Here is a 20,010-nt window from a genome sequence, read left to right as displayed (position 1 = left end):
GGTCACGCTTATATATATATATATTATATATTTTATCTGTATATATTGAATTTCAGCCAATCCGCAAAGAACAGATTTAAAGAAACATTCTTACTTTTATTTCTTTTTGATTATTGCGCTTTCGAGCATAAAACCATCCTCAGTAATTTTTTCCTATCTATCTTTATCTCGATTTACATATAAAACATACAACTACCATTCAACATTTTTATACTTAAATCCTTCTTATAACTTTAGTTATTGGGCAAAATATAAAAAACTTTAAAAATTTGCAGAATATGCTTATTTACATGCAAAAGTTTCTGTTATGTTTAGTTTTTATATTTTTCTCAATAACTAAAGTTATAAAAAGTAATAAGTATAAAAATGTGGATTGGTAGTTTATGTATTATGTGTAAATGGAGGTAAAGATAAATCAGAAAACGTTACTGAGGATGGGCTTATGCCCGAAAGCGCTGTAATGAAAAGGAAATACGTAAAGGTAAGAATGTTTCTTTAATTGTATACTTGGCGGATTAGTTGAAATTCAATATATATATATATATATATATATATATATTATTATTATTATTATTATTAACCACTTAAGTCAATTTTAGTTGGATCTTTTCTGAGAAAAGCGTGTTATTTTACTCTTCCGAGCTGCCCAGTATTTCTTCATCCGTTCAGATCTTGCTTTCTTTTCTTCATCCGTAAACACCCTCTTCGTTGTATTTTGTCGTTTGTCTGTCTTTTGTTTAAATCTAATGCTTTTATCTTTTAGCTTTGTAATTTTTCCAGTTTTATTCTGTAGGTCAGTCAGGGAAATTCCCAATTCTTTCATATCTTCTCTAATTTCTTTGATCCATCCTACTTCTAGCTTTTGGAACCAGAGCTTTTCAATGATATTTCTTGACAGTCTTGTTTGCGGTGTCCTTATGAGATGACCGAAGAAAGAGATTCTTTTTTTCCGCATAGTATCAGTAACAGGCTCTATTTCTCGATACACCACCTCATTTGGCACAATCCACCATCGGCCTTCTTTTTGGTGTTTTTTATTGATACACGTTCTGACAATTCTTCTCTCTATTTTCAGAATTTTTTCAATTCGGTTTTTCTGAGTGATTTTGAAAAGGGTCTCGCTTCCGTAAGTGACTTCTGGCTGTACTACAGTTTTATAATGTTTAAGTTTTGTTTTAGCAGAAAGGCATTTTTTGTTATATGTTGACCAAGTTAATTTTTGGGATTTAATCATTTTATTTGTCCTGTTTTGCCATGTCACTTTTTCATTTAAATTATAAGTTATTATTTCCCCTAGATATTTAAATTGTTTTACTATTTTAATTTTCTGATTGTTTACCGTAATGCGCTCTATTACCAGAGGATCTATGGCCATTAGTTCAGTTTTTTCGAAAGAGATATGAAGCCCTATCTTTTGTGCTAGGTTTTGAAGGCTCATGATTTGTGTTTTGGCTTCTTGAATATTATTTGCTAAAAGAGCGAGGTCATCTGCAAATCCTAGGCAATTTAGTGTGATGGAGTTTTTCTTAGTACCCATTTTTATATTTTTGGGATTTATTTCATACCATTTTCTCATGACAAATTCGAGGGCGCAGTTAAAAAGGAGTGGTGAGAGGCCGTCTCCTTGCCTCAACCCAGTTTTTATGTAGAAGGGTTGAGAGAGTTCAGCTCTGAATTTCACTCTGGACTGGGTATTGGTTAAAGTTAATTTTATCATGTTTACGAGTTTAGGGTGAAGGCCCAGGTTTCTCAGAATATTCAGCATGGATGGTCGGTGTATACAATCATAGGCCCTTTTAAAGTCGACGAAGGTGATTATTAGTTGTTTTTTCCGTCTATATATATATATATATATATATAGGTAAAAATTAACTACAGAGAAATTATGAAATATAAAAAAAATTAATTTAAATAAATTGATATGGCGCACGATAAATTGGCATATTGTTTTTTTGATAAATTTTTACCTGGCGTTTCATATTCCGCATGCGTAATGCTTATTTCATGAAAGTAGTATATCCAAGTTTCTCCATTATTTCCATTTCTGGCCTAGTTTTTATATTCGCTTCTGATTCCGTAACACATCAGTTATTGTTGTTGAGCTACGGCCGATCACAAACGTTTGTCTACTTCACAGCGCGCTAAAGTTGTGTTTATACTGAATCAAAATGTATTACAGCAATTCAGCAACAATTTCAAACCCGTTTTAACACGCGATGGACTGCAGCAAGAAACACCATTTACACTGATAGATAAAAAAAAATTAATGTTTCTCTAAGTGTGATACCATTTCTTGAATTACTTTTTTGGGTACATTACAGATCTGTAAATATAATTTTTCTATCACCCTTGGTTTTAAATAAATTACGCTTCAAAAAAAATTAAGGGAAAATATAGTTAAAATCAGTAATATTTATAATTTACATTGCCATACCTGTGTTAGAATGACTTCGCTGATGCTTTTCTATTATAAATATCTTATGCACATCCCGAATTAATATTCAACAGTAATCGGCTAGCATGTTAGTATTCCATTTCTCTTTACGCATTGTCGAACAGTGTGGGAGTTTCTAGATGCGGTTGCTTTGTTCAACCGGCATCCGTAGTTTACTTAAGGGAAAGTCTCTTACCGTATTGTCGTGGGAAGCTAACCCTAGTATGGCTGACCACCAACCATTTATTATATCTTCAAGCGCTATAAAATGGTGGACAGGTACTTGCTGGCATTCAGCTACCTAGGCGTGGCATCGAATTATTGTCTAGACGAAATAATTTTTATTTATGGATGTCATATATATTTTAAGTAGTTGACGGGGTGTGCCTGCCCATTTTAGCAAATATATGACAAGTGAGCGGTTGGGACACCTAAGCCGATGGTGTATAGAACCACGCTTAGTCCGCTCATGCTGTTACGTAAGCTCTAGGAGCTATGTTAGGATACTGATCGCTAAACTGTTTGAGGCTCAGTTGCCGTTTGTGGCACAGACATTCGGTCATATGCTTTAGGGCGACTAAATGTGGTGGCGGTGGGAGAAATGCCAAGCAAACCAATACCTACCATAACTAACAACCCTCAACTATCAAATTTAAAACCGATTCGCGGAAGCGCAATCCCCGCGTCTTCGTCTAACACGGAAGGTTTAACAAAAAGCTCTTCCTCTTTCTAACTTTAATTAGATTATACACTAACATCATTACTTAATTGTCTCTTTAAACACCAAAAATACTATTCTCATACCAAAAAAAAAACAAGTGTTGATCGCAACAACGATAATTCTATCCCACAATCCAATTTACTCGATGTCTTCTTGATTTAGTCAAAAATCAAGAATCAGATTCACAAATTTAATAAGCCTTTAATGAAAATATATCCTAATTCTTTATGCTCTGGTCCGCTTTCGGGTGCGAAGTCTATGCCTACACCCTCCCACTCCAGAGCTCCATCAAAGAGTTCTCCGCACATCCATTCTCATCCTAACAGCGATTGTATTAGCTAACCGGGCCTCGATTCGAAAACGCCTATCTTGACGAATTAAGCACCAAGGCGGGCCTTGGATGATCTAATCCTATAACACCATATCGCACAGCAATCGCAATCGAAATTCAAGTCAAAAACTTAATTAATTTAAAACCTATTGATCAAGATTGATCGGTATGTCATTGAACCTAGATCGATAACTGATGTTTTAAAATGTTTAATATAAAAGGTAAAATTCGTCGTTAACAAATGGGATACGTATGAGAGTAGTAATTCAATTGTTATAGAGAAGTTTGCATTAATTGTTTTAACTGAAAAGGTTTTTTCATTGCTTGATGTTTTCTTCACATATCTTGAGGTTTGTCCTTGGGATATGGAAATGGAATTTTGTAGCGTTTGAAAAATGCCAAACCCGACTGGGATTGAAAGCGCATAAATAAATCTGAGTTTTAGATAAAACTCGTAAGATTTAAAAGTGAACATCAATCTGAGGTATATCCAGAAAGAGTTTTTAAGTATTGTGTTATCCACAACGATAAACGTAATTGGAGATTGAAAAAATCTAAATACTAGTAATAATATTTTTAATTTTATTATACCACATAAAAATATAACATCTACTAAAAAGAAAAATTAGTGTAGTGTATAAAGTCATAATTTATAAAAACAAATGATGAAAAAAAATGTGTTTGATTAAAATAATATTCTGGAAAAAAGTTAGAAGATACAATTTCCTTTAAAAAAAAGCTACAAAAAAATTCTCTTTCAGAATAAAAACTGTAATGCTCTGATTAGAGCGCAATTTTATGTTAGGTTATACGAGAGGTCAGAGGAAATAATTTTTCTCGTCGTAAATTACGTAAAAGATAAAAAATACTTCTCTCATTTACAAAATAACTCTTCAATTTTCATAATAATATATCTATCTAGTTAAAAAATAATAAAATAATGTAATGAAACCTTTGTAATAATAAACTAAAAGAAATAAATTATGACTAAATAACCGGAAAAATGTTTAAAAAAAATCACAGATGAGAAAATTTAATTTTAATTAAAAGAAAGAATGGTTAAGAAAAATATTAACTTTTTCTTATTTTTTAATCTTAAAAGAGAACGAACGGAGGAGGTGAAATACTTATGTAGTTTTTATAAGACAAAATTACATAAGAAAATTAAAATTAGCGATGTGTAAATTTTTAATATATTTCTACGTTTTAGGAAATAATTTTGAGTTAAAAATGATATATTTTATTATTAAAACTTATATAATAACAAGAAATATACACGCTTACAAATACAACAGAAATTTCTGGTCTATAACGAGAAAAATATAGGCGTTAATAAATCATACCGACACAAAGGTAAGCACTTTCTACGCAGTGTAGTGTTGTCTTCCTTGCAATACAGAAAATTTATTACAAAAAAAAAAAAAATAGAGCGGTTTATAAGATTCGCTTTAACTATAATTTATTAATTATTTTATTACAATGAAATTATAAACTTAATTTTGAAAATAGTTTAAATAATTATATTAGTGGATAATAATTTATTTGCCAAATTTTTTGAATACCTTGCTAACTTCGGGAAAAAGATGCGAAAACTTTTTAAAAAAATCCATTCGGCACGCCGGAAGGCGGAGATAGATTTCACCGGTGCTATGTAGGGTATAAAAAAAAATTCCATCTTAAAGTTAAGAAAAACTTTACATTTACTCAATACGACAATGGTTGGATGTGAAAAATGTTTTACATGTTTAGTGTACGACAAGCCCCATCTTACAATTCCAGTAACAATTTGGTCTTCCGTTGCCGTAAGGGTTGGTCATATCAAAAATTGTTTCAGACAAAAGTATTATGTAAGTTTAGAGGACTAACGAACGACCACTTTAAATCGATTCGATAATGTGTGTATTAAGGGAGGTATGATTCTTTTTTATCTTCGAAATCCCATTTTTTCTATCTCTTGGGTCAATGGTTGATATCAAAAAACTTTATTTAAACACGTTTTAGGCCATTATCCAAAAAATAGTAGGAACTTTAAACGTATTCGATATTTTACTTAATAAAACATTTATAGCGATTTTTGTTTTTTTCGAAAAAACCTCCCCCTCCAACTCCAGATTACCATCTCCATGGTCCGATTTTGGCCGTTAACAAACTCGACCGAGATTTTAGGACGAGTTATTTTTAATCAATAATCTGCCAACCTAACAAGAAGTCATATGCTGTGAAATTATATTAGTTTAATTAGAAGCGACCGTTGTCGCTAGTACTACTGCCATACCAGCGCGAATTAAATACAGTATGCGCGCGCACTTTACTAAGAAGCATTGAATTAAATAAATGAAAAAATATTCATTTAAAGAAAAATATAAATATTTTAAATTAAGTTGTGTGTATGTGTGGTGAGTGTGTGCACAGAAAAAAAACATGGCTTATGCGCGCGCGCGTGTGTAAGCCGTGCATTTGAAACAATTCACAACTGTAATTTTTTTTTTTAATTTCAAAAATTACTGGGTTATAAACAACCGTCTCGCATTGGGCTTTGACAACAGAGTAAATTAACAGAACACATTTTATAATTTTGTTTTTGGGAGTTTCATATAAGCGTAAATTCCAATCGTGATCAAAGTAGTAAAAATGATGGCTTTTAGTTATATATATAGTATTTGCTTGAAATGAATTCACAAATGAAGTGGAATTAATAAATTAGAAAGAGATTAATTGGGAGATAAAGTAGGTTTATTTACGAGTTTTTTTTTAATCTTTATAATAAACCGAGTTATTCAACTACTAATACTTGGAAAATGATATCGCTGTACGGATAATTTCAATTAATTATATTAATTCAATTTTTGTATGGCTTTGATTTAATATTTGCTTAATAAGAGGTCTGTTCAGAAAATGAGCAAATATTTTTAACTACGCGCAAACGGAGATATTTAGTGACGTGCGGTTGGCAGCATTGTGCTTTGCATAATCTCCTCTCTATCCACATGTTCTTGGATTGTTGATATCTCGTTTAGTTTTCGTGTTATTGTTATTTCAGTGCAACCTGTGTCAGTAACGATTACTGACTATCTTATGTGTCAGTAACGATTTTTTATGATTGTACGTTTGTCTCGATGTTGTATCTGTAAACCCTGCTTTTGTCTCCGGTTACGATCATTTGCATTAATGTTTCATCGTCATCGGCTGGTTTAAGAAGTTGCCGACAAATGTTCCCTCGATATTCTTTCTGCTATCGATCATCAAACGAGAAACAAACTTTGCTCTATGTTCGATGCGCGTTCAATTTTTCTGTCAAAAGGTCAAAAGGCATTATCCAATCCAGATGCTACCCTCTTCTGCAAGTTCTCTGTCAGTCAATAGCAAGTTTGCAGGCACCAGATCGTTGATTTTTTGAACGCGGGTGTTATTAGTTGAAGTTGAAAGCCTTCCTGGTTGAGGGTTATTATTTATTGACTAATGAACACTTTTAAATCGTGAAAACCATTTTTAACATTGCGTACAACGGAGAGCATCATTTCCGTAAGCTTGTTTCAAAAGTTGAAACGTTTTGTGAAAGTTTTCCCCAGTTTCACGCAAAATTTTACATTGTATCGTTGCTCCCGTAAATCGCACATTAAAAAAATCGCTACTATCACTTAAACACGTTGGACTCAAATAAGAATAACACAAAAACTAAACGAGATATCAACAATCTAATAACATGTGGTTATAGAGAAGCTTATACGAAACGCAATGCTGCCAACTGCACGTCATTAAATATCAACGTTGGCGCGTAATTTATAATGTTCGGTTACTTTCTGAACAGACCTCGTATATGGTTTGTCCCACGAAGAGGTATATGCTTTTGATTTAGTATCAATCGTCCATTCCCCACCGATTCTATTGAATCTTTACATACTTTTAACGAAGGTTTGAAAAATGTTTTGTGAAAATTTCAGTCTTCTATGATACAAAATGCCGTTTTCCAATAAGCGTTTTCTACAAACAAAAAGGCGTTTTCAAAATTTCAGATAATCTCCATTTTTTATTATTACAGAACAGCTGTTCTGAATAAAACAAATTAATAAATTAATCATGGTTATGTAATTGTTTTTAATTAATCTAATTCTAATTATCATCTCTTTTAATCAATTTTATCGGCTATTTTGTAATGAATATAAAATGTGGTTTATCTAAAACTTATTTTATTATTTGAAAGTCGCCATTTTGTTTCTATAAATCCTAGAAGGTTAAAATTTTCACAGGAAATTTTTAGAACCTTCCTTAAAAGGTCAGTAAAGTTTCAATAAAATCAATGAGGGAACAGGAGAGTGGCACTAAATCAAAATCGTATACTTCTTCGTGGGTATATTATGTTTAAATTTACCATTTCATTAAGTTATTATAGGTAAAAAAATATTAAAAAATGATTTAAATCGTTACAAAAATAACCGGCTGATTGCATAACCGGCCGTTTCTTACTTACTTTCTCCTGTTTAGCCTCCGGGAATCACAGTTCAGGTGTTATTTCAGAGGAGGATGAATGAGGATGATGTGTATAAATGTAAATGAAGTGTAGTCGTCTTTACTGTCTCAGTTCGACCACTCCTGACATGTGTGGTTAATTGAAACCCAACTAACAAGAACACCGGCATCCACGATCTAGAATTCAAATCCGTATAAAATAACTGACTTTACTAGGATTTGAACGCTGGAACTCTCGATTCCAAAATCACGTGATCTGGGAAGACGCGTTCACCACTAGACCAACCCAGTGGGTTACATTTCGTTTCTAATATAATTAAACCAAACGGTGTTATTCAAATTCTTAAAAGTAATTTCAGATTCATGTCCCTCAAAAAAAATTTTTAATCTACTGAATTATCAAAATAAGATTTCTACACGATTGTAGATTTATACCGTATACTCTATAAGGTAATGATTAATATTAATACGATTTTAATATTTTAAAACTATATTGAAAAACATTATACAGATGCGGGTTAAAAAAAATAATAACTCTTAGAAGATATAACAAAACTGAAATAGACGGAAGCTTGACTGACATCATAATAATAAGCAAGGAAAACAATACGTAAGAATTTTAAAGGAGAAATATTTGTTTCCAGCGAACAGAATGATATAACAAATTCCGAGAGACGTATCATATTATTACGTTGTTTTGCTCAACAAAAATAGATCTATCATGCATTAACTAGAAAATGATCATAAAAAAAAAAAAAAATATTAGTAACATCATAAAATACAAATACATAAAAGAAGCCATTAACTTACATTAAAAAAAAAACCAACGAGACTCCTTGTTAAATAATAATTGAAAATGGAAGCTTTAGTAGTATAATAAAAAAGAAACCCTACTCTGTATGTATTCTTAACCATCTCATCATCATGAAAAGAGTACAGAATTTAGTAGTTTCTCAATTTTTAATTTAAAGATATCAGTGACATACGAATACTGTATCGCACTTTTCTTTCTTTTACGTAAATAACAAAAGCATATTAAAATTTATCATTAACAAGAAAAAATTAACTTTAATTTTGTTTTATGCAAAACAATGTTTATTCAAACATTTCACTTACTTCTAGTATTCTTTTAGATAAATTAAACAAAAAAAAAAGACAAAAATTTTACAGAAGAATTTTACAGAAGATAATATTAATGACGTACGGCAAAGAAAATAAATTTTTACAAACAGAAATACAGAACGTTCAGAAAGTCGCTATGCGTATGCATTAGATTTATATCAGTTACAAGGCGTGTCTATTGCACGCCTTCGCACCTAGGCTCTCCGGGACGGTTACCCTGGGGGGCAGTGTCTCGTAATGAGATTATTAGGTTTCCAAAACTGATCACTTGTGTAAAAACAATTTTTTATTAATGATGAAAATTGATATAAGAAAGTCAAATTAGAAATTTAAATCTAGAAATTGATACTAACGAATCGCAATTTTCCGCTAGTGATCGGTAGGTTCCAGTTCCTGCTTTTTGTTTGTAGATCAGTATTTTATAAGAAAAACAATCACATGAAAAAAAACAAGTAAAAATACTTTTAAAACACCACACTTAAATTAAACGCACTAAAAGGTAAAAAATAATTTTAGGACGGTATCTCAGAATGGATTTGACAACAAGCTTTGATGAGCTTGATGAGCTTTGATGACAACAAGCGGTGATATGTAACATTATGTGAAAGTCATAGCTTCAAATTAAAAATTAGAGTGGGGCGGTGGCAGCACCCTACTCTTTAAGCCATTCATCACGCATATGAAAAAATTGGCCAAAGCATCAAATTTTTTATTTGAAGCTATGACTTTCACATAATCTTACATATCACTATCAAAGCTTTTTGTCAAATCCATGCTGAGATACCGTCCTAAAATTATTTTTTACATTTTAGTGAGTTTAATTTAAGAGAGATGTTTTAAAAAACTCTTTTACATATTTTTTATTTTCTACTTTTTAGTCCATTTAATATAAGAATGGTTTTAATTTTTTTTTAATATATTTTTTTTTCTGGTTTTTAGTCTTCATAAGTTTATACTTTACAGCTAGGCTAGCGCACAGGTTTGAGCTTATTTAGTAAAAAATCGGATCCGTACGTTTTACCGGTGAGTGAGTCCAATCAAAACATAGGGCTAAACGATTTGATAACCAAACTCCGATCGATCAAGAGTGTACCCGATGTAGTAAACAGTTAGCGTTCATACGCCGTTTGTATTGTGAAAATCGGGCGAGCGGTTGCCGAGATATTACGGGGGCATCCCATCGCACCCCCTATCCAATTTCCAAACGGGGCCCCTGGGGCACTTGAAAATATTATCATCTGACGGGTACCACTGGCAGCGGGTGAGAAGTCGAAAAAAAGTTTTTAGAGTGCTAGGACTGACCGTTTTCAAGATATTTGTGATTTTCGTCCGAAAATTCGGATCTGGTAAAAAAGTACTAAATTTTCCCAAAATGTCGATAAATATTTCGCACATATATCGATATATATACGGTACGTTTTGGGGAGGGGGTAAATATTAAATAAAAACTTTTGATCATGATAAAAAAAGATGTCAACTCTTGTAAAAAAATATTTTTGCTAAAGTGCCTTAGTAAAGATTTCAAACTTTATTTCGGTCAAAATTTTGCGTGAATATGAGGAAAACTTTTATAGAAATCTTTCAAGTTTTGAAACAAGCTTACGGAGATAATGCTCTGGGTAGTACGGAATGCTGCGAATGGTTTTCACGATTTAAAAGTGGTCTTCAGTCAACTGAAGATGACCCTCGACCAAGAAGGCCTTCGACACACCCGTTCAGAAAATCAACGATCTCGTACGTGGAAATCGTCGATTGACGGCCAGAGTACTTTCACAAGAGGTTAGCATCTCGATTGGATCATGCCGTGACTGAAAAATTGAACATGCATTGAGTTGCAGCAAAGTTTGTTCCTCGTTTGATGACCGAACAGCAGAAAGAACATCAAATGGACAATTGTCGGCAACTTCTTGTACAAGCTGATGACGATTAAACATTCATGCAAAGCATCGTAACGGGAGGCGAAAGCTGGGTTTACAGCTACGATATTGAAAAAAAGTTCAGTCATCAAAAAATCATACATTACAAAAATCGCTATTAACACTTAAATATGTTGTACTCAAATAACAATAACACCAAAACTACACGAGATACCAACAATTCAAGATGAGGTTACAAAGAAAATTATGCGAAACACAATACTGCCAACCGCACGTAACTAAATATCTCCGTTAAAAAAAAATTAAAAATACTAATTAAACATGTTTGGTTATTTTCTGAACAGACCTCGTATATCGCAACCAGGAATGTAAAAAAAATTATAAAAATTCAAAATTAATAACAAGATGGCTACCTCATTGAAAAATAATTTTTAAAAAATCCTCTTTCATCACGATTAAATCACGAATGTAAAGAAACTAAAACAACGCAAATAATCCATTGTTAAAAAAAAAAACTTATTTTAAAAATTTTCAAATACAGCAAAAAAAATTTTTTAAATGCAATATATTAATTCTTTCCTCCAATCAATGAAAAAGGTTAAAAACTACTTTTATTCTAATAACACCACCTCAATTAGAGAAAAATAATAAACAAATTTCAATGTAATAGGCTGAAATAAACGAAATTAAAAAAATCTACAAAAATAAAATTGTTAATGACAAACTTCACGAAAGGTATTACTATAATAAACATACTTTTTTTACAGCAGTACTACAGATTATATATTTTCTCTAATACAGTTAAAAAATGCCCATTTTTATAAAGTACCCTATTCACCGACAACGCATCCGATATTCCATAAAAAATTAATAGAACCAATTTCCCTTATTGTACAATTTAATTTACAAAAATTTAATCGTTAAAAGTTTAATTATGATAAGATACATAGACAAATCGGGACAAAATACCCAATATATAAAATACTTACATAATGAACTATGAAGCAATTATTTTCTTATTTAGTAAACCTGAATATGTAATTACATTTGTAGATTTTAAAAAGGCATATGATTTTGTAGATAGGAATTTTTTAATCCATATTTTTTCAGAAGAGGTTTTAAGCAACTAAAATCTTAATCGAACAGACAATTTCCAATACCACTCTAAAGTTAAATTTATGGAGAAACTGTCAGAACCGTTTAGACGGATTGTCTTCGATCCATTTTACTGTGTTCTAGACCAAAAACATAAAGGATTAAGGAAAAACTGAAATTAATGAGGTGGAAGCAGTAAGATTAGGTTACAAAAAGGATAATCTATATATAGGTGATTTTGCCTTTGAAGTATATTGGTGAAGTATATTGCTGGTTTTGCCTTCGTTAAGAGGTAGTAATAATTCAGATAGAAACTTTAAAAGAAATCATAGAAAAAACGGGATTATATATTTTCTATAAAAAAAAAGAATTTATAACGACCGATACAAATTAATCGAATTTCTAAAAATTAAGTACAGTTAAATTTAAATAATTGACAAATTTAGCGCCTCGAAAAGATCCAACTCAGAAATGAAGACAAATAAAATAGAACTATTTACTAATAATAATATTCTAACTATAAAAAAAAACACAAATAAATCAATTTTAATAGTGTCCAAAATTTGACACTATAACACAAACATTAAACCAGATTGCAGTTAAGCTTAAGAAACAATGATAACATTTAAAGAATCGAGAATAGAAAAAATAATTAACAAAAAGGAAAATTTTAAGAAAAATTTTCCAAACTAATAATCAGAATATTAAAAGACAAATAAAAAAATTTACCAGGGATTTGAAAAAAAAAAGCTGACAACACAGTTGCACAACTTTCCCGTTACGAGGCTAAGTCGCATTCCATGAGTCCTACAACTTTGGATTGTTTCTGAAGCACGGCTTACACATAAAACTTAATTTAAAATATGTATTAATTTATTTAAATATAATATCTTCTGTTTATAAAATTCAATGATTCTAACTAAAGCGCGCCTGCATACCGTATAATTGGCGCGGGTGTGGCGGTACTCGCGACAAAAGTCAGTACTAACTAATATAATTTCACAACTTATATTCAAAAAATTTTTCTTATACGATCGGCAGAGAGGTGTAGCCGTGAGGCTTAACGCACTAGGTATCGAGTCAACCGGGCGATCGAGATCAAGACCCAGCCAGACCGAATTACTCTTTTTACACCTTAAATATTATACATTTATTTTATTCTACCGTTAACCTGTGACGTCAAAACATAACAGACGACTACAACAGAATTTTTTGAGATGGGGGTACGATTTTACAAACAGGTTTTTTTTATAAATGTTGCTATTTTTTAATTGTTAACAAATGTGCCTAAGAAAAATATGATCTTAATTAGGTGAAATCTCGAGATACTGAGGGTGACTTTGCTCTACAGTCTCACCCCTTTGATATTTTAAGCATCAATATCCCATATACAGAAGTAATCTAACCAGGTTTGGTCAAAATCGGTCCAATAATTCTGGAGATATAAGGTGATTTAAAAGCTGAAAACGAACACACATACGTACAAACGAACATCAATAACCGGAAAATTTCCATCCGTTTTTTTGATGTTTTGGGTTTCTTAAGTGTCAAATCGTCAAAATCCGGTGAAAACCGCATATGCCCAAATTGGACCGATTACAATACTTTCCATTCTAGAGCAATAGCTCTTCTATTGCGCTATCTAGACGGGAAACTAATAACGGAATTATAAGGAAAAGAAGATTTGGCTTTTACAGACACTGAAAAACAATTGAGGACAACAGATTAACAAAAAGAAACTAAAAAAAATCTCTTTCGGGACGACGGAAGGCGGAGGTAGATTCCACCGGTGCTAAGTAGGGGATAAAAAAACGATTTCCACATTTAAATTAAGAAAAACTTCAGGTTTACTCAATACGACAATGATTGCATGTAAAAAAAAGTTTCACATATTTATCTTACGACAAGCCCCATCTTTTTACGATTCCAAAAAAACGTTGGTCATCCCTTGCCGTAAGGGTTAGTCATATCAAAAACTGTCTCAGACAAAGGTTTTAGGTAATGTTTAGAGGACTAACGAACACTTTAATCCGATTCGATACTGTGCTCGTTAAGGGAGGTATGATTTTCTTTTGTCTTCGAAATCCCATTTTTCCACCTTCTGGGCCAATGGTTGGAGATATCAAAACACTTTACTTAGACAAGTTTTTAGAAACGAATTCGATATTTTACTTAATACGAAAGTTATAACGATATTTTGTTTTTTTCGAAACAGTTCCCCCGATTTCCATCCCCATACTCCGATTTTGGCCGTTAATAAACTCGAAAGAGATTTTGGGACAAGTTATTTTTAATCAATAATTTGAAAGCGATTGACGCAAAATTACGGCACGTGTCTACAAGAAAGTGAAATATATACATATACAGATTGTCCCATATAAAACGCAACCCATCAATCACTCATCCATGTAATTTCAAAAGTCAAGCTTACTCCCCTACTCGTTACTGAAATGGACTCGTCCAACATCTGAACATCGCGGAGACGCAGTAGAACACTACCGATAGTAACAACAATGCAATCATAACGTTCAGTGTATTACTAAAGACAAGATGGTGTTTTGGCTAGATGTACGTGTTTTCGCTAGATGAACGTGTTTTCATTGTCGAGTCGTACTTCAGTACGAAATCATTGGTTGCAGTGCAAGATTTGTTTCGCCATAGGTACCCAGATAAACCAGCTCCTAACAAAACATCAGTATTAAGGTTAGTTGCAAAATTTAGAGAGACCGGTTCTGTTAATAACAAGGAACACAAAACATCTGCGTCAGTGTTAAATACAGATACAGTCGCTGAAATCAAATACCGATTACTCGCCTCGCCAAATAAATCGATCGGACGTTTGTCTGCTGAAATTAATTTGTCTAAATCAACTGTTTATCGGGCGACCAAACGATTACAATTACGACCTTATCGCATTCAAACGGTTCATCGACTTCTTGAGCCCGACAAAGAAAAACGGCTACAATATTGTCAACGGTTCCGTCGATTTCTGCGTGAGGGAATTAATGTTATGGATTCGTTATTTTTCACAGATGAAGCACGGTTTCATTTGGATGGCTACGTAAACAGCCAAAACAGTAGAATTTGGAGCGCTGAAAATCCCCATGTTTATCACGAAAAACAATTACACCCGCAGAAGTTGGGCGTGTGGTGCGCGTTATCGCGGAAGAAAATAATCGGTCCTATTTTTTTCGAGTACACCAATAATGCAGAACGATATCAGGATATTTTATTTCAGTTCATCGCACTCTTGGAAGAGGAAGACAGACAATGCTGGCTACAACATGACGGTGCGACATCGCACTACGCAGGTTCAACTTCTGATTTCGTCGAGGAATTCTTCGGTAATCGTGTTATCGGTCGAGGCTTGTGGCCACCAAGATCTCCAGATTTGATTGCGGCGGATATTTTTCTACGGGGTTACCTCAAAGAAAAAGCCTACAGCAACAAATCACGAACACATGAACGATTGAAAGTCAATATTGAACGAGCTGTATTAAATATCCAACCACAAACTTTGAAAAAGGTTGCAAGAAACGCTGTAAAAAGAATTGAAGCTTGTATTCAAGAAGATGGCGGCCACTTCCAACATTTACTCTAAATGTAAGGTAATGGATGGTAATAATAAAAATTACATTTACATTTACACATGCCTTTCTATTATTTTAATACCTACCAATATTAGGTTGGGTTGCGTTTTATATGGAACACTATATATATGTATATATACATAAATGTACCTAATTATGTTTCTAAATTAAAAACTAAAAATATTTGGTTTCAAGAAATCAAAAAAGATATTAAGGAATTACAATACTACAGAAGAAATTTTCAACGGAAATATTTTCAGAATAAAAATCAAAATCACAAGGGTTTTCAGGAAAACCCGAGAGAAAAAAGGGGGAAAAAATGTTCCCCAAAAGGATATAGACGAAGTCAGAAAAATGTATGAAAGGGTACGGGCGAAAAAAACAAAATACAAAGTAATTTATTTTTAATTCTATCCAAACGAAAAAATCTGAAGATATCAAAATATATTAAAAAATTCTAAAATTTAAACAATTCAAAAGATTGTTTAATATAAGTTTACATAAACTATAATAATCGGGAATGTAACAAAGGTGGAGAGAATACTTTTGATATTAAATAAATACCGACAAAATGTATTTATCAAACATAATTTAAAAAAAATTAATGAACCTAAAAAGAAATCAACAAAATTGACAAAACAGTCGTTTTTTTTTAAATTAACAATAATATCATTTCAATCCTTCTTTGAATGATAAAACCTTTTTAGCCAGCAACAGATTAAAAATGACTTAGAACCTAAAAACCCTTAAATTGAATGTGATGTCGGATAATAAAAATCGAATTTTAAAGAATTATTAAAAAAATATGTAATTTTATTTTTATTTTTTTTATTTTTTACTAGTTAGTTTTAGTAAAGGTTGCTCATTTAAAAAATCCATTTGTAAAAAGTAAAATACGAAATATCGATAACAATAAAAAAAAAATTCAGGGAAATTACCTGTAGTTACCACTTCTGAATATAACACGCTTGCTGGAATGCAGAAATTAAACAAGAGAATTTTGTTTTTATTTATTCAAAGAAAGACTCTGTGTATGAGAACATGATTAAATCATTGCCTATTTTTAACCAGAACCAAGTTACGATAAAAATAAAGAAACAAACAAATAAATCTTCAAACAGCCTACGTAGAACAGTTCTTGTTTTAAAAAGTTTTCTGTTAAATAAGATGGAAGAAACTTACTACCGGACGACCGAAGGAAGAACTTTCTTCATAAAAAAAAAAAGTCGAAATCGGTACAGTTGGAAAAGTAAGTTCTGAATACACATAAAAAATAAAGTAGAATTTTCTTCTCCTTTTATTTGTTTGAACCTCGTGGAAAAGTTGTCTTCTTACTTCCTTGTACGAAGTAAAGGAAGTATTGTAATCGTGAAAAATTTCGGTTTTCGAATTTCAACGGAAATATCCATTTTGACCATTCCTGAATCCATTTTGACTAGTTTCGGCCTGACATCTGTACGTACATATGTATCTCGCATAACTCAATAACGATTAACCGTAGAATGTGGAAATTTAATATTTAGGACTGTTGTAACATCTAGTTATGAACGTCCCCTTTTGATTGCAATCGAGTGGGCCAAAAATGTGTATACAGTTAGACCTCTAAATAAAGCGGAGTTTCAATTTTGAAACATTTTGGCTTTTGGGCTTTTTCTTAACTGCAGTAATAGGCCCTGTTTCAGAGATTTTCTACCGTATATCATAAGTGGTATTTATTTTCACTGGTTCCAGAGTTATAGACAAATAACTTTTTAATTAATGAAATATTTGGATCTTATAAGGAAAAGGCACATCAGTTCGAATCCAACTATACATATATACTATACACATATTTTTACTTAACTTTTTTTTAATTTAAATATATTGATTGATTTATTAATAATTATCAACCTTTTTTTTTTTGTCTTCAGTCATTTGATTGGTTTGATGCAGCACTCCAACATTCCGTATCTAGTGCTAGTCGTTTCATTTCAGTATACCCTCTACATCCTAGATCACTAACAATTTGTTTTACATATTCCAAACGTGGCCTGCCTATACAAGTTTTTCCTTCTACCTGTCCTTCCAATATTAAAGCGACTATTCCAGGATGCCTTAGTATGTGGCCTATAAGTCTGTCTCTTCTTTTAACTATATTTTTCCAAATGCTTCTTTCTTCATCTATTTGCCGCAATACCTCTTCATTTGTCACTTTATCCACCCGTCTGATTTTTAACATTCTCCTATAGCACCGCATTTCAAAAGCTTCTAATCTTTTCTTCTCAGATACTCCGATTGTCCAAGTTTCACTTCCATATAAAGCGACACTCCAAACATACACTTTCAAAAATCTTTTCCTGACATTTATTATCAACCTGTTATTATAAAAATATTTTTAACAATAAATTTTAGTTCATAAATAATACTAAAAAAGAAAAATAATCAGAAGTTATTAAAAAAATAAACGTTTCTGTACTTTTCATTTTAATTCAACAATTTTTATAATCAGAGGTTAATAATTATTTATAAATCGATGTATTTAAATTTAAAAAAAAGTTAAAAAAAAATATATGTATATGAAATCAGATTCGAACCAATGTGTACATGGTAACGGATCTGATACGTTCTCAGTTACACCTCACATATACTATAACGACGCGAAACAAAATTAATGTATAAACCAATATAAAATGCTAAGGAAATTTTTAGGGCCATTTTTCTTGAATATTATTGAATTTTGCATGCTGGTATTTTGTGATGAAGACACGTAAACAGCATACTGTATACACACGGAATATAGTTTAAATCGGTGTTTCGAAGCCAGCCTCTTCCCGTTGTTAGTTACAGTAATATGGACCATAGTTTCCTTATACTGATTTACCTTTCTATAGAAAAAGGCCATTACAGTTATTTTCTTTCAGAATTAGAAATAATTTGCTTACGAAAAAGTATTTTTTTTTTTTTAAAGATGAAGCTTGATCTTAGTATATTAGAATAATTTTATTTCCAAAGCCATTCTTGTTTTTTAAACATTAAGCATCATCTTAGTATATTAGAACTGGAAGATCGTATCTCACTTTCAAATGAAATAAGTTTAAATGAAGTGCAGCAAAAATTTGTATATGTAATTTAATAGGCGTACAAGGAAGAGATGTGGTGTCCATATCAGATTTTTATAAAAATTCAAATGGCGATATAGAAACATTCACATTTTGTTTATATTTTATACTAACTAAAAAGCAGCCAAAAACCAAAACACAAGTTTGTTACGTCTGCCAAAAAATTTGAAGAAACTAATTACCCGAAACCGAACCGAAGTGAAATATCTTTAAGTAGTATCTTGCCAATTATACATTTTAAAAGTAAATAAAAAATTACATAAGGTAAATGGTATAGATAAAAAGGTTTCAAATAAATTAAAACATAATAATTTTAAAAAGAGCTAAAAGATAAGATTAAGAGTTTTTATATTACATCATAACAACTACATTTATTCTAAAATGTCAAAGTAACAAGATTTTGAAATAAATAAATAAATTACAACAACTGAATTTATATGAAACGAACTTTATATGTAATAATAATTTATATTATAAACGAAGTATATATGTAACCTCATTTAAAATGAGGTTACATATATACTTTTATCAAAGCTATCACTTTACAAATAAAGAGCGGTGCTAAAGGGTTATTGAAATAGGATTACGACACAAAAAATTGATCACAAAATATTTTATTTAAAATCTAAACCTAGATAACTATTAATTATTAAAACAATCATAATCATCATCAGTACGAAATAGAATATATTAAAAAAAGATAAATTAATCAAAATCAAAAGAATAGTGATAATAAATAAATAAGACAAATCAGAATGAAAAATCAGCGTGCGAATTTTGTATGCTGATTTGAATTTGCACCAGTACAAAATGATACCTGCACATGAATTTAGAAGAGGCAGAGAGCTTTGTGTCAGAGAATCTTTACACATGTGTCTCCGAGTTTGTTGTGTGGAGCAGCGATGAATATTTCGTATTTACGAAATATTATTAAAAGAATATTTTCACGTGATATTTTTTAATAATAAATAAAAGTAAAAAAAAAAAACAAATAAGTAAATAAATATTTTATTAATAAATTATTCAGATCAATTGTAAATATAAAAAATCTGGACATCACATGACTTCCTTGTATGCGTATTAAATTACATATACACATTTTTTGTTACACTTCATTTAAACTTATACCTATTTAACTTTATTAAACCAGTATACAGGAGTTCACTAAATGGAATAGCTTAATGATTAGTTTATATATTAATGTTGTTTCACGTCGCTCAAGTAGATATGTGGTGTAGTGAGAAAATATCGGATCCATAACCATGCACACATCGG

At 31.3% G+C, this 20,010-nt stretch overlaps 1 protein-coding gene across 2 annotated transcripts in view; it reads right to left on the bottom strand.

Annotated features, from left to right (window-relative positions):
- kcc (solute carrier family 12 member kcc) overlaps positions 1-20,010 on the bottom strand; it is a 352,144-nt gene that overhangs the window by 183,492 nt on the left and 148,642 nt on the right. The gene's annotated exons all lie outside the window — the stretch shown is intronic.

The sequence above is a fragment of the Lycorma delicatula genome, chromosome 3, assembly GCF_047948215.1.
Source record: "Lycorma delicatula isolate Av1 chromosome 3, ASM4794821v1, whole genome shotgun sequence".
In the NCBI taxonomy this organism is placed as follows: Eukaryota; Metazoa; Arthropoda; class Insecta; order Hemiptera; family Fulgoridae; genus Lycorma; species Lycorma delicatula.
This window is presented reverse-complemented; position numbering and strand designations above follow the sequence as displayed.